The 12,283-nt window shown below is 42.5% G+C and overlaps 1 protein-coding gene across 1 annotated transcript in view; it reads left to right on the plus strand.

The window, feature by feature from the left end:
- Positions 1-3,199: 3,199 nt before the first annotated feature.
- LOC117574614 (uncharacterized) overlaps positions 3,200-12,283 on the plus strand; it is a 40,284-nt gene continuing 31,200 nt past the window's right edge. Inside the window, exon 1 of the mRNA XM_034258501.2 lies at positions 3,200-3,291. The gene's annotated coding sequence lies outside the window, so the exon portion shown is untranslated. The remainder of the gene's footprint in view (positions 3,292-12,283) is intronic.

A 12,283-nucleotide genomic window follows, 5' to 3' on the forward strand; every position in this document is an offset into this window, starting at 1 on the left:
CATATTAAGAGTCAGTCAGTCCGTCAGTCAGAGGACAATGTGAATGGCCTGCGTACGCCCCACTAAACACTCGGTTAATACGCGCAATCGAATGCGATAAATATAACGAAATATTGTAGCATAATTTCGGGCAACTAAGCTGACAGAAATAACACTTAAGCAAATATTCCAATAGCCTTGAATCACATTTTTAGCCTCCCCCCTTTATCCTTGTGCTTTGTTTAGCCATTTTTGGCTGCCTATTAAGCAATGTTTGTTATACCGAATTGAGTGAAGAGAATAATCAAGAAAGAAGGGAGAAAGAGAGAGAGAGAGCGATGGAGGAGGAGGAGTCATCTATGTATGAGTAATCGCTTTCCTGCTTGATGGCCAAAATGATTAATAGCCCTTGGGCATTGGCCCAAGTCCAAGATTAAACGCAACAGTTTCGAGTGATGATCATTTGTTATACACACACACACACACACACACACACACACACACACACACACACACACGCATACTCGTACTTATATGAGTATGTATCATATTTTAAGGGTCCACAAAGGACTGGTTACTAAGCCCTTTTGTATGGGACCAAGTAATCGCAAATTACGCGTACTCGTAAATTATGTAAAGGTTTTATCAAAAATCAGAGAATCAACAAAAACACGAAGCTTCCTAAAAATTAACCTAAGAAAAGACAATTTCGATGTCATGCTCGTTAATCTAGCTATTGCAGAGAAACGATTCTTCTCTCTTCCTCAAAATAGAAACTTTTGTCAGTTTTGCAAGCAGATGACAAAAATAAATGCTTTATCTCATGCACGAATCAACAAGCCATAAACAAGCCAAACAACCAGAGTCAAAGACTTGGCACAATGCAAGAAATCTGCGAATTTGTTGCTGCAATTTTCCTTGTTGCATTTCAAAAGTTTTCTTTTTTTTTGTGTTTTTTTTTTTTATTTGCTATGGCTGACGATGTCTGGTTCAGTGGCATCTTTCTCTGGGTAGCTGGTCAATTTGAATATGCCGCACAGCACCCACTGTATCTTACCATAAAGCATGTCCAAGAGAGATGCAAACAATTTCACGCGGGATGAGCCAAGTCTACAGATTCAACGAGTATATCAATTTGGGTTTCGGCTCACACAACTTTCAGGCGACAACTTAAAGCCGTTGCAAGCTTCAGGCTCGTCGAGTTTTTCACGCACATCGTCAACACGCAACCGAAAAAAGCCAAGAACAAAAAACATGATAAAGACGAACGACGACAAATTCAACATGTCAACTGAAAGAAGTGAAACTGCTGCTGCGACAGGCACAAAGGTGGACTGGGAATATACTATACGAGTATGGTAGGCAAGGATGTGATGTGGTGTCTTGTGGCCACCGTTGCTGTGGCAGTGCCACAGTCACGAAGATGAAACTATTATCCACGGAAATTAGCGCGCTCCAATGGCAAAAACACATGAAATGCAAAAAGTTTTGCGTCCTGCTTCAAGCGCAATTTCTAAATTGTTGTTGACATAGTTTTTGTTGCTATTGTGACTGCTCGTTTGTTGTTGCTGTTGTTGCCATGTCGTAGTTTAGTGCGTTTATCCCAATGCGAGCTCTAGTTTCCCCAAGAAACTTACTTAATGCGTATTTAAGTTCAACCATCACAACAGACACGCACTTTGCGTCTCTTGTATATGTGAGATACTCACAAAAGTAATATACATATAAAATATTTCGATGTATAAATAGATAGCTGATACAGAAAATAAATATGATATTTCCTCAAATAGCATAAAAATTGCATTAACTCTACTTCAGGGTATTCGTAAGTTCAATTCTCCGACATGTTCCACTTACAGTTCCATTTGGTTGAGTATATGTATAAAAAAAAAACCAGTCAACATTTTGGCACATAAAATATGCTTAAAATATACGCGCAAATAGTTGAGATAGCGATAGCAAATACTCCAAAGAGGCGCAAGCGAAACGAAATGAAATGAAATGAAATTGTACGCCTTGGTCAGCTAATAGCAAAAGCAAGTCAAAGATAATTGCTGCTGGACTACTTTGTTGTACTTTGCTTTGAATTTGCTGCTCAGCCGCCTCGTAGAAGATACACTCAAAATTTTACGAGCGCAGAGGCCATTAAATATCCAAACGAATCTACATGACGCGACTTTCTTGGCTACGTGAAGTGCCTCAGTCCTATTCCTATCCCTATCCCTATTCCCATATACGACTGGCAAAAGTCTACGGCACGGGTTTACACTCTGGGTTAATACTAGTGCTAGCCTAGTCGAGAGTGGCTATTCGACCTGCTTTTATTGCCGGTCATCAAAAAATTGTAGAAAGCACGAATTCCATACCCATTGTCTGGGTCTTGTAATTGCAACATGTTTGAAATTCAGTACTTAAAAGGGAGACACGACCAACAACATTGATTCTGTAATGTTATCCCTAGCTCGCTAACAGTTTATGTTATTTTTAAAGCGCTGTTAATTGCGTTAACGTTCTGTTATACAGCTGCCTTAGCAGTGCTAAAACATTTTGGAGAGTTTTAACACACTGTTAGCGCCTAACAGAGACTGTTAAATTCATACAGCTGCAAGCTGCTGCATATTTGAATTGTTATTCATAGCATGAAAATTGTTAAATAGATAAATATCATCTAAGAATCTTTATTAAATATAATGCTGTTGTTATTCCTTCACAGCTCTTATTTTACAACATATTGCTAACAATTGTTTATGTGTAACAATGCCGGCAACTTTGTAAGCTGACCCAGAAACGAGTGTTGGCTGTAAGAGAGCCGCCTGGCGACTGGCGACAAAGCGACAAAAGAGAAATGTGCTGAATGCAACGGGCCATAGGACAATGAGTCGAACATTATTGAGGCAGGTGACGAAGTGTTTAGCTTCGTCCTTGATACGACAATATGTTACGCTGGTGAGTGCTGCTGCTTATGTCCTGGCATGACGCTGTCTCAGCTGCGACAGCCAGAAAAGACAACAAGCCACGGCTGCTGCTGCTGCTGTAGCGTCTTCGTCTCAGGACGCGTCTCAACAGGACGAAGAGTTCTCGAACAAAAAAAAAAAAAGGAATAAGAACGACATCGACGACGAGTACGAGGAAAAGTTACCTCTGCCGACGCTGGCGTCGCAGTCGCGTTGTTCACACGCTGTGCGCGTCGAGCATCTCGCCAGCATCAGTCTCGAAAAGCCTTCTGTGCGTGCAGAGGTTAAACGCGTGCCACACACGGCGTATACGCAACGTGCGCCAAACAGCAAAAAAGACGTAACTGTGCCACGTGAAGTGAGTGCCACAATCGAATATCTGTGTAGTATGTGTGTCTTCTCAGTCTCAGCTGGAGTTTGAGGCGAGTGTTTATCCTTGCTGCGCCAGGTGGGCATTTGCCGGCCCAACGAACCGTGCCAGAGGCATTGAACTGTGGCACGCCATGACTGGACATCGACATGGCCAGGGCATGGAGGAGGTTTGCGCAGTCTGATGCTGATGCTGATGCTATATGCTGGTTGGCTGCTGCTGCTGCCTCAGCTGTTGTTGTGGGAGGCTATTAAAAATTGATGGCCATTGAAAAGTCTTAACAAGTGTGAAAGGCTGACTGGCCAAGTCGGAACTCTACGCTGCTTTGTTATTGTTATTGTTGCCTCGCATGTTTTTGACAGTTTGAGTTTTGTTCGCAGTTCACGGCAAACCAGTCGGTCGATGATCGCCCCGCATTGGCGTCAGCGACGGCGACAGCGACTGAGGTCAAAGTTGAGCAGACGAATTGAAATTGCCGAACGCAGCAGCAGCAAAACAGTTAACGGCGTGTTCACTTGACTTCTCGAGTGCTTCCAAATTAATTAACATGACAATGACGAAGGTGAATTGCGTGTTTTACTCTTTTTAGTCACAAGGGTTGCGAGTACCGCTTTCAAGACGACGAGGCGCCTCGTCGCTTTTCATTTGCACTGCCAAAACTCAAATCAGTTCCCGGCAGCAACAGCAGTAAATATCAGCCTAACGCTGTTGTTTTTTTCTTTCACGTTCCCTTTCGCTTCTTTTTTTTTTGGAAGCATTTACAAATTTTTAATTAGCCTCTTTTGTGGTGTGAAAGGTTTGACAGTAAAAATGGTGGGAGCGAAAACGCCTTGTAATTAATTGTTTATTGTTAGCGATTTTCAAGCACGTCGAACGCGAAGGAATTTGGATCACTTGTGCGCGATTGAAGTCCTTTGATTCCGTGTAGGCGTGGCAATGTTTAATTTATAGCTCAGAGACAGAGTCTATAATTAAGTGTTAAGTGGACGAGGGTAAATTCCGCATTAAGTCTGAAGTGCACCTGTTATTCGATAGCTCTAAGCAAAGCCACACTTAGATATTTGGACCAACAAATCAGTTTCAGTTTATTTGAGGCATTTAATGTGTGAACTTTAGTCATTTAAGCTTATTAGTTAAATAAGCACAACATGTAGTATTATCAATATTTAATCTTTTGAAATAACATCTCTAACTTCTCGTTGTTGACAGTTGACTTACTGTCTTGCTTCATTTCCATTTCAATATCGCATATGAAAATCAGCAACAAATCAATATACAATTTCCATCTCAATAGGCTAATGAAATGAGAGAAAGCGAAATGAGAAAGAATATAGAAGTATGAGTGCAAATGTGAATGTGAATGTGAGTCTCGTGTAAAGGGATGGCTTTTTGTAGGCTTGTATTTTGTATGGATATTTATTAGAATAATGAGATATGATGAAATTATAATTAATGTACACTTTTTAATATAGATCTTGCTTTTTCGCGTGCTTTCCCTTCTTCGCTTCTTGTTAGAGTGTGACCACACATCATACGATATCGATAAAACGATAAATGATACCGTAGCACTCACTGCAGGGCTCATGTGGCACTGTAACTGTTATGTTGGTAACAGCTTCTGTTACCCGAGCTTTACATTCGGCCTCTCCTGACAAATCGCAGCGTCCTCGCAAGAGTCGTTTGCTGTGATCTCGCCATTGTCTTCTTCGTCTGATTCATCCGGCGGCAGCTGACACCAATGCTTCATTTTGTCGGAAGAGTAGACCGATTTGTAGTGTCTCTGCTTTCGCTGTGCATGGGGAATATCTTCCACTAGATATCTATCCTTGGGCAGCACTTGGGTGACTATGAACGGTCCTTTATAACGTGGCTCCAATTTACGTGAGGTACCAGTACTGGAAGGCTCATTCTCGACCAAAACAATATCTCCGCTATTGTATGTAGTTGGCTTGGAATGCTTGGCGTCATAGCGTTTCTTAGCTGCGGCTCTATGGTCGTTGATACGCGTTGCAGCGTCTGCTCGAAGGTTTTCCAGCTCAGCATCCGTAAGCATCTGTCGATCTTCTCCTTGGATCACACTCGTCAGAGTGTTTTTAAGTACATCTCTGGGTTCATAACCATACAGCAGCTGGAAAGGAGAACATTTAGTAGTGGTGTTTGCCATGGTATTAACACTCCATTGGATGGTGTTCATCTTCTCGTCCCAACACTTGTCAGTTTCATTCGACGGGAGCAGCATTGACAGTATAGTCCTATTTGTTCGCTCTGCATGACCATTTGCTCTCGGAGTCCGTACGGCATTTAAAATATGCTTTACATGATTTGCTTTGCAAAACTTCTCAAAGTCTTTGGAAGTGAAAGCTGTTCCTCTGTCAGTAACAATTTGATGCGGCATTCCAACGTAACCTGTTATTTCCTGAAGAACATCTATGACATGTTTCGTTGCAGTACTTTTAACAGCTCTCAGTACAGTAAATTTCGTGAATGCATCGACTATCACGAGAATATGCTCATTCCGCTTCGAGCTCTTTGGAAATGGTCCCAGGTGGTCCATGTGAACTGTGAAGAACGGTATTGGTCTGATGTCATCGAAGTGATATTGGCCCTCCTGGCGGCCTCCTGGTATCTTATAAAAGGCGCAGCCCACACAGGACTGGACATACGTTTTCACAAATTTACGCATGCGAGGAAACCAAAATAAGTTCAGAATCCGTGACAAAGTTTTATCAGTGCTCATGTGTCCAGCCTTGTCATGACATTCATGAAGGACATGGAACCTCAACTGTTTTGGGACTACCCACAGGAGCTTGTTATCGTGCTTGCGAAACAGTCTGTCTTGTTCGATCACATAGTCGTCGTTCTCAGATTTCTTGTCGTTTTTCATCTCGGTGACAATGCTTTTTATTTTATCATCTTGTAGTTGTATGGCAAACAGCCAATCGGTCTCGTCCAAAAGAGTCTTTGCTATCTTTAGGCTGGCTGTATCCATATCATGCGCCTCTTCAAACGGAGTACGGCTCAGTGCATCTACGTGATCCATTTGACGTCCAGCTCGATGTACAATTTCGATATCGAACTCCTGGATACGTAACCACCATCTGGCAATGCGAGGGATGAGATCTTTCTTCTCCATAGACGTCTTTAACGCATTACAGTCAGTCACAACTCTGATCTGTTTACCATAAATGTAGTACTTGAATCTCTCCAACGACTCAACAACGGCAAGGGCTTCTAACTCATAGCTGTGATAGTTTTTCTCGGCTTTTGAAGTTGCTCGACTATAGTACGCAATTGGCTTCATCTGGTCAGCCTCTTTCTGCAGCAATACTCCAGCTAAACCGACTGCACTGGCATCTGTGTGTAGTTCGTGGTAGGCATCTAGACGGTAGCATGTGACCACGGGCTTCGTTGTGAGGCACTTCTTAAGTTCATCGAAGGCATCTTGCTGTGACTTTTCCCATTTGAACGGCTGGTCTTTGCGCAATAATATACGTATTGGCTCTGATATAATGGCATATCCGGGGACGAATTTCCTGAAGTAACCGCTAAGTCCTAAAAACTTTCTAACATCAGTGATATTCTTTGGCGACGAGAACATGGCAATAGCGTTTGTCTTAATTTCGCCCGGACTGATTCCATCTTCGTGTATTTTGTGACCTAGGAAGTTGATAGACTTTTTAAACAACTCGCATTTGTTCAAATTTAGTGTTAATCCGCATTCTCTCAACACAAGCAGAATTCTTTCAAGTTTCTCGTACATTTCTTCGAACGTGTTGCTGCCAATAAGGATGTCATCCATGTAGTATATAATATCGTCTTTTTGTACACGTTTTTGCAGTTCTGCCATGAGCCTATTAAAGACGGCTGGAGCATTCTTTAGTCCAAACGGTAAACGTTTGAACTCGTACAACCCGTCTGTGGTGATGAATGCCGTGTACTTACGACTGCTTGGTGCTATCTCCACTTGATAATAACCACTGTTTAAGTCCAGTGAAGAAAACCATTTATGACGTTTTGCTTCCTGTAACTTCTCCTCGATGTGTGGCATAGGAAAGTTCTCCTTTTGGATAAGCTTGTTCAATCGTCGATAATCAATGCATAGTCGGTCACTACCATTTGGCTTCTTGATAAGGACAACTGGACTAGCATACTCTGACGTAGACTGCGTGATTATGTCGTGCTCCAAAAGCTCATTAACCATTTGGCATACTATTTCTTTTTTTGGTTCTGGCACTCTGTATGGGGCTTGCGAAACTATTTTGCCACTTTCGATGATGATGTCTGCCTGGACGATATTTGTTTTGCCAATACCATGCAATCCAACTGAGAAAACTGTAGAATATTTTTCCAACAACGCACGCATTTTGTCCATCTCTTCTTGTTTCTCGAAATTACCAAGAAGTAAGTCTGGAAAATTATCGCATGGACGCTCTGCTGACATCGGTACTGCTCGGTTGACTCTAGACTGGATATTCTCAAAATCGAATGACAGTTTAGCACTTACGATGACGTCTTGGCCCAACAGAAAATCTTCTGGGAGTATCTCATCTTCGACAATGTAAACTTTGGCGGAAACACTTTTTCCGTCGATGACTATTTTCAACTGTATAGCTTCGGTTAACATACATGTACCTCCACAAATGCCTCTGATTTGCATAGCACACTTGCTGTGAACGGCTTTAATTTCTTTGGCTACTGACCTGCGCACAATACTAGCCTCACTTCCGGAATCAATGAACGCGACGTAACAGTGCGAGCTGACAACAATATTCTTTAGGAAGGGCATGTTTGGTTGCAAGGTGCCCACGCGCATTACAGTTGCAGACTGACAATTCTCATTCCGTGCATGAAACTTATTGCACTTGGAACATCTTGTTTTTGTTGGTGGCTTTGGACAAGAATTGGCAAAGTGTCCCGACTCTCCGCAATTATAGCATTTCAAAGCTTCCTTCTGCTTTGCTGACTTAGCATTGACCTCGCCTTTTTGATTGTCGCTGTAATCTTTTGGTGGCATACTCCTCTTATTCTCGCTTAAACGGCTTCGGTTCATGAAGAAGTTTTCAGTTGCATCCCGTAGCTGCTTCATACTATAAAACTGAATCGCTGCAATGCTATTTTGCAACTCTCGATGCTGTAGACCGGCTCTGACGTACCTGATGACCGCTGCTTCACTAAGCTTATACCGAACACCAAGGGCTGACATACGAAAACAATATTCTTTAACAGTTTCGTTCGACTTTCTCGTTGCATTGGCCATAGTGAAGTGGATCTCTGCTTCGTCTGGTTCGATACCAAACTCGTCGTTTAAAGCTTCGGCAAAGTTACTCCATCGGGTATGCACCACTGGTGATGAGTCGAGCCACATCTTGGCAGGACCCTTGAGGCGAGTGTAGATGGCGAGCAGCAAAAATTTCTGATCCCAATTGTAGGCATCAACTACTTTGTTGACCCGATCAATGAATTGTTTGGCAGTGATGGCGTTTTTGTCACTGGGGTCGAACTCTGGCAAGGTATTCGCTATTTCTTTCACTGACGCTTGCCTCGCTGTGTTAATTACTTGCTGACCTTGACTGCATACATTGTTTGAATCTGGTGATTGAATTTCACTATTCATTGCTAGCGGTTGCTGGCTAGGAACTGTCGATGTATTCTGTCTTTGAACGCTCATAAACTGGGACATCATCTCCATTAGCTGTCTCATTTCGCCTTCCAGTTTCGAAATAGCTGTTGCCTGTGACGCAATTGCATCTTCTTGTTGACTGGCAAGACTAGCTGCTTGCGGCATCTCAATCTCTGTCGAACCCTCATGCTCGATCAGTCTCTGGATTAATTCAGCACGCGTTCCTGATGTTGGCAAATCCACACCGCGAAGAAGGAATTTCAACTGATCCACCTTAAGATCAGTTATTTTGTGCATATTTTGTCTTTTCTGTTTAGTTCTCTTATTGTTTTTCAATAATTCTGCACACACTCACACACGTACGCTGCTGCTACGTATTTCACAATGTCTTGTATTCCGCAAATACACACACGCACACTGCTGCTATGTATTTCACAATGTCTTGTATTCTGCAAATACACACACGCACACTTCTAGTATGTTCTCTAAGACTCCACCGTCTCTTGGTGTAACCACGACTTTGAATCCGTCTGCCACGAAGAAAAAGGAACTAATCCGTTATTTGCAGTTTTCTTTGTCACACAGACCTTGAGAACACATCTCACTGCAAACTTTCAACGCCGACTATTCTTGCTGGTTTTCTCTGTCTCAATTTTGTTTCTGCACAATGTCTTTTCCTATTTCATCATCCTTAATTTCACGCTTTCAAATCCATACAACTTATCAGATCCCACTTCTGAACTGTAAAGGGATGGCTTTTTGTAGGCTTGTATTTTGTATGGATATTTATTAGAATAATGAGATATGATGAAATTATAATTAATGTACACTTTTTAATATAGATCTTGCTTTTTCGCGTGCTTTCCCTTCTTCGCTTCTTGTTAGAGTGTGACCACACATCATACGATATCGATAAAACGATAAATGATACCGTAGCACTCACTGCAGGGCTCATGTGGCACTGTAACTGTTATGTTGGTAACAGCTTCTGTTACCCGAGCTTTACACTCGTGAGTGAAGCATTCTTAAAGCTGTGTGCATATCATTACTTTAATATTATTCAGTTAGACGTATAAGTTCCTCGTCACGTTCCCAAAGCAACCCCCTTCTTTTAGCTTTGTCTAGCATTATTTGGGGATGGCTGTCAGCTGCCGCCTCAACCTCTTTGCCTCGACTTCAATTGCTGCTTGCTTGCTGCTTGCTACTTGCTGGTTCAAGAGCCAGGCACTTAAACCCTTTTGACAATGTCACAGGGGGAACATCAAGTTGACAGCGCTGATGGTTCCGTCCGATCATGATGATGATTATGACGATGACATGATGCCGATGATGATGAGGTGGCTGAATTCAAAAAAGAATACAACGAATATGACGAAGCGTGCAGCAAACATTTTTTAAAGGCATAACATTATTGGAAAGAATTACCAGTACCCAAAATAGCATCGAGAATAACTCACACACAAACTTCAAACTGGAAGTGAATCCCTTTGAGTTCAAGGAGTCTTCAATGGAGGGTAATGACTGCCTACTCAAGTACTGACATGTGCATAAATGTTTTATATTATAAACGAAGGCTGTTCAACTTCCCAGGCCCTTGACTTTCATCCAATCTCTCTCTCTCTCTCTCGCTTTCGCTGTCTCTGTTTCTCTCACCACTTAAGCAGGCAGATTTATACGCTGTTGGCTAATTTATTTACCATACAAGCTGGGGGTAAAGTCATTAAATCATAAATTTTTTAAATAAATATGCAATGTTTTATGTTAAGTTTTTTTTTTTTTCGTTTCGTGTAGGCCAGAAATTGAAAATGCAAAGCACTCGAAGTGACACACTCGCAACAAACACATACAAATACAACTGGTAGCGACAAATATATGTATATATATACTATATAAAGCCGAGTATAAATATAAGTATGCTTAGAGGGCATGAGAACTCTGGCAACAATAATTTATAAATGAATGAATAAAGGGCCCAGGCAGGCGATGGCGCTGGCGATGGCGATGGCAATGGCAAATAAAAATAAATAAATAAAAATGGCAATGCGGCATAAAATGTGCGCCGAGGAGCTGCGAACAAACGGAAATGTAACTGCGATGTGGCTGCGGCGCGTTTATTTTATTGCGTATACGCATCCCCCAAAAGTAGGCAACAAATTCTCTAACTCGCACGCTTGCTGTCTCTCTTCCTCGTTTGCCATGTGTATGTGTGTGTGTGATTCTTTCATGTGAGTGTGTGTTATATGGCCACAGCAGCAGCCACGCAGCGGCTCAACTTATTTTCCACAAAATTAAACCATCAAAAATTTGCCAACAACAATGCTGGGGTAATTTATTTGACTCATGGCATTTTGCTGGGTTGTTTAGAAAGCGCCAGCCGCAGCAGCAGCAACAACAGCAACCAACAACCAACAATGTGCTGCAGTGTACAACGTAGCCTAAAATAAAAAAAAAATATATAAAATGAGACCAAAACACTCACACACACACACACACACACACACGCACACTCGTAGGGAGCGAAAGAGTATTTAAAGCAAACACACATAGAGCGAGAGGAGAGAGTGGATTGTGCATGTGAGGAACCCGCAACACAACAACAGCTTTGGCTGCGACTGTGGCCATGTTGGTGACGGGGCCAAAGCAACGGATACGAGGCCGAGCTTAAGCCCAACCAACTGGTTGACTTGATGTACACGACGCATACATCAACAGCGGCCCCAGCAACATAACATTTTTTGGCTTGCGGCCTTTTGACGTGCCGCACTTTTTTGCGTTGCTCAAAATTAAACAAACTGCAGATAGACCGAGCAAGCCAGGCAACAATAGCGAGCGATTGGGAGAGGAAGTAAGGGAATGGAAGGGAGGGGAGGCTGGTAACAGCAGTGGCAACAGCAGCAACTGCGCCGCACTGTGATGATGAATTGATGATAATGCCGGCGGGGATTTAGCCAAATACTCGTAATGTCTGCACTCTCCAGCTCCAGAGTCAGTCGCGTATTTTTTTTTATGAACTTGGCTTTGAAAGAGTTAAGCGTTTATTTATTTACATACGCTTTTTTTTGTTGCAGTTTCTCCATTTGTTGTTTTCGTTGCTCCTGCTGTCATTTTACTTTTTTCTATTTTTTGCCTGTTTTTCGTTGCCGGCCGGCGGGCGCAGTTTATTAAGTCTCAAGTGGCAAGTCTCCGTCTCGTAGTTGGCTGTTGTCCTTCCTCGTTTCTCGTCCTCCGCCTTTTGTGCTTACAGCCAATTTCATGCAAAGCTGCGCTCGCCTAAAGCTGTCGTCCTTGATGGATGGCCTTTGACGCGAGGGCGGCCAATTTGATTTGCGCCGCATCCGCAAACTCACTTTGGCCGAGCCA

The sequence above is a fragment of the Drosophila albomicans genome, chromosome 2R (genome assembly GCF_009650485.2).
Source record: "Drosophila albomicans strain 15112-1751.03 chromosome 2R, ASM965048v2, whole genome shotgun sequence".
Lineage (NCBI taxonomy): Eukaryota > Metazoa > Arthropoda > Insecta > Diptera > Drosophilidae > Drosophila > Drosophila albomicans.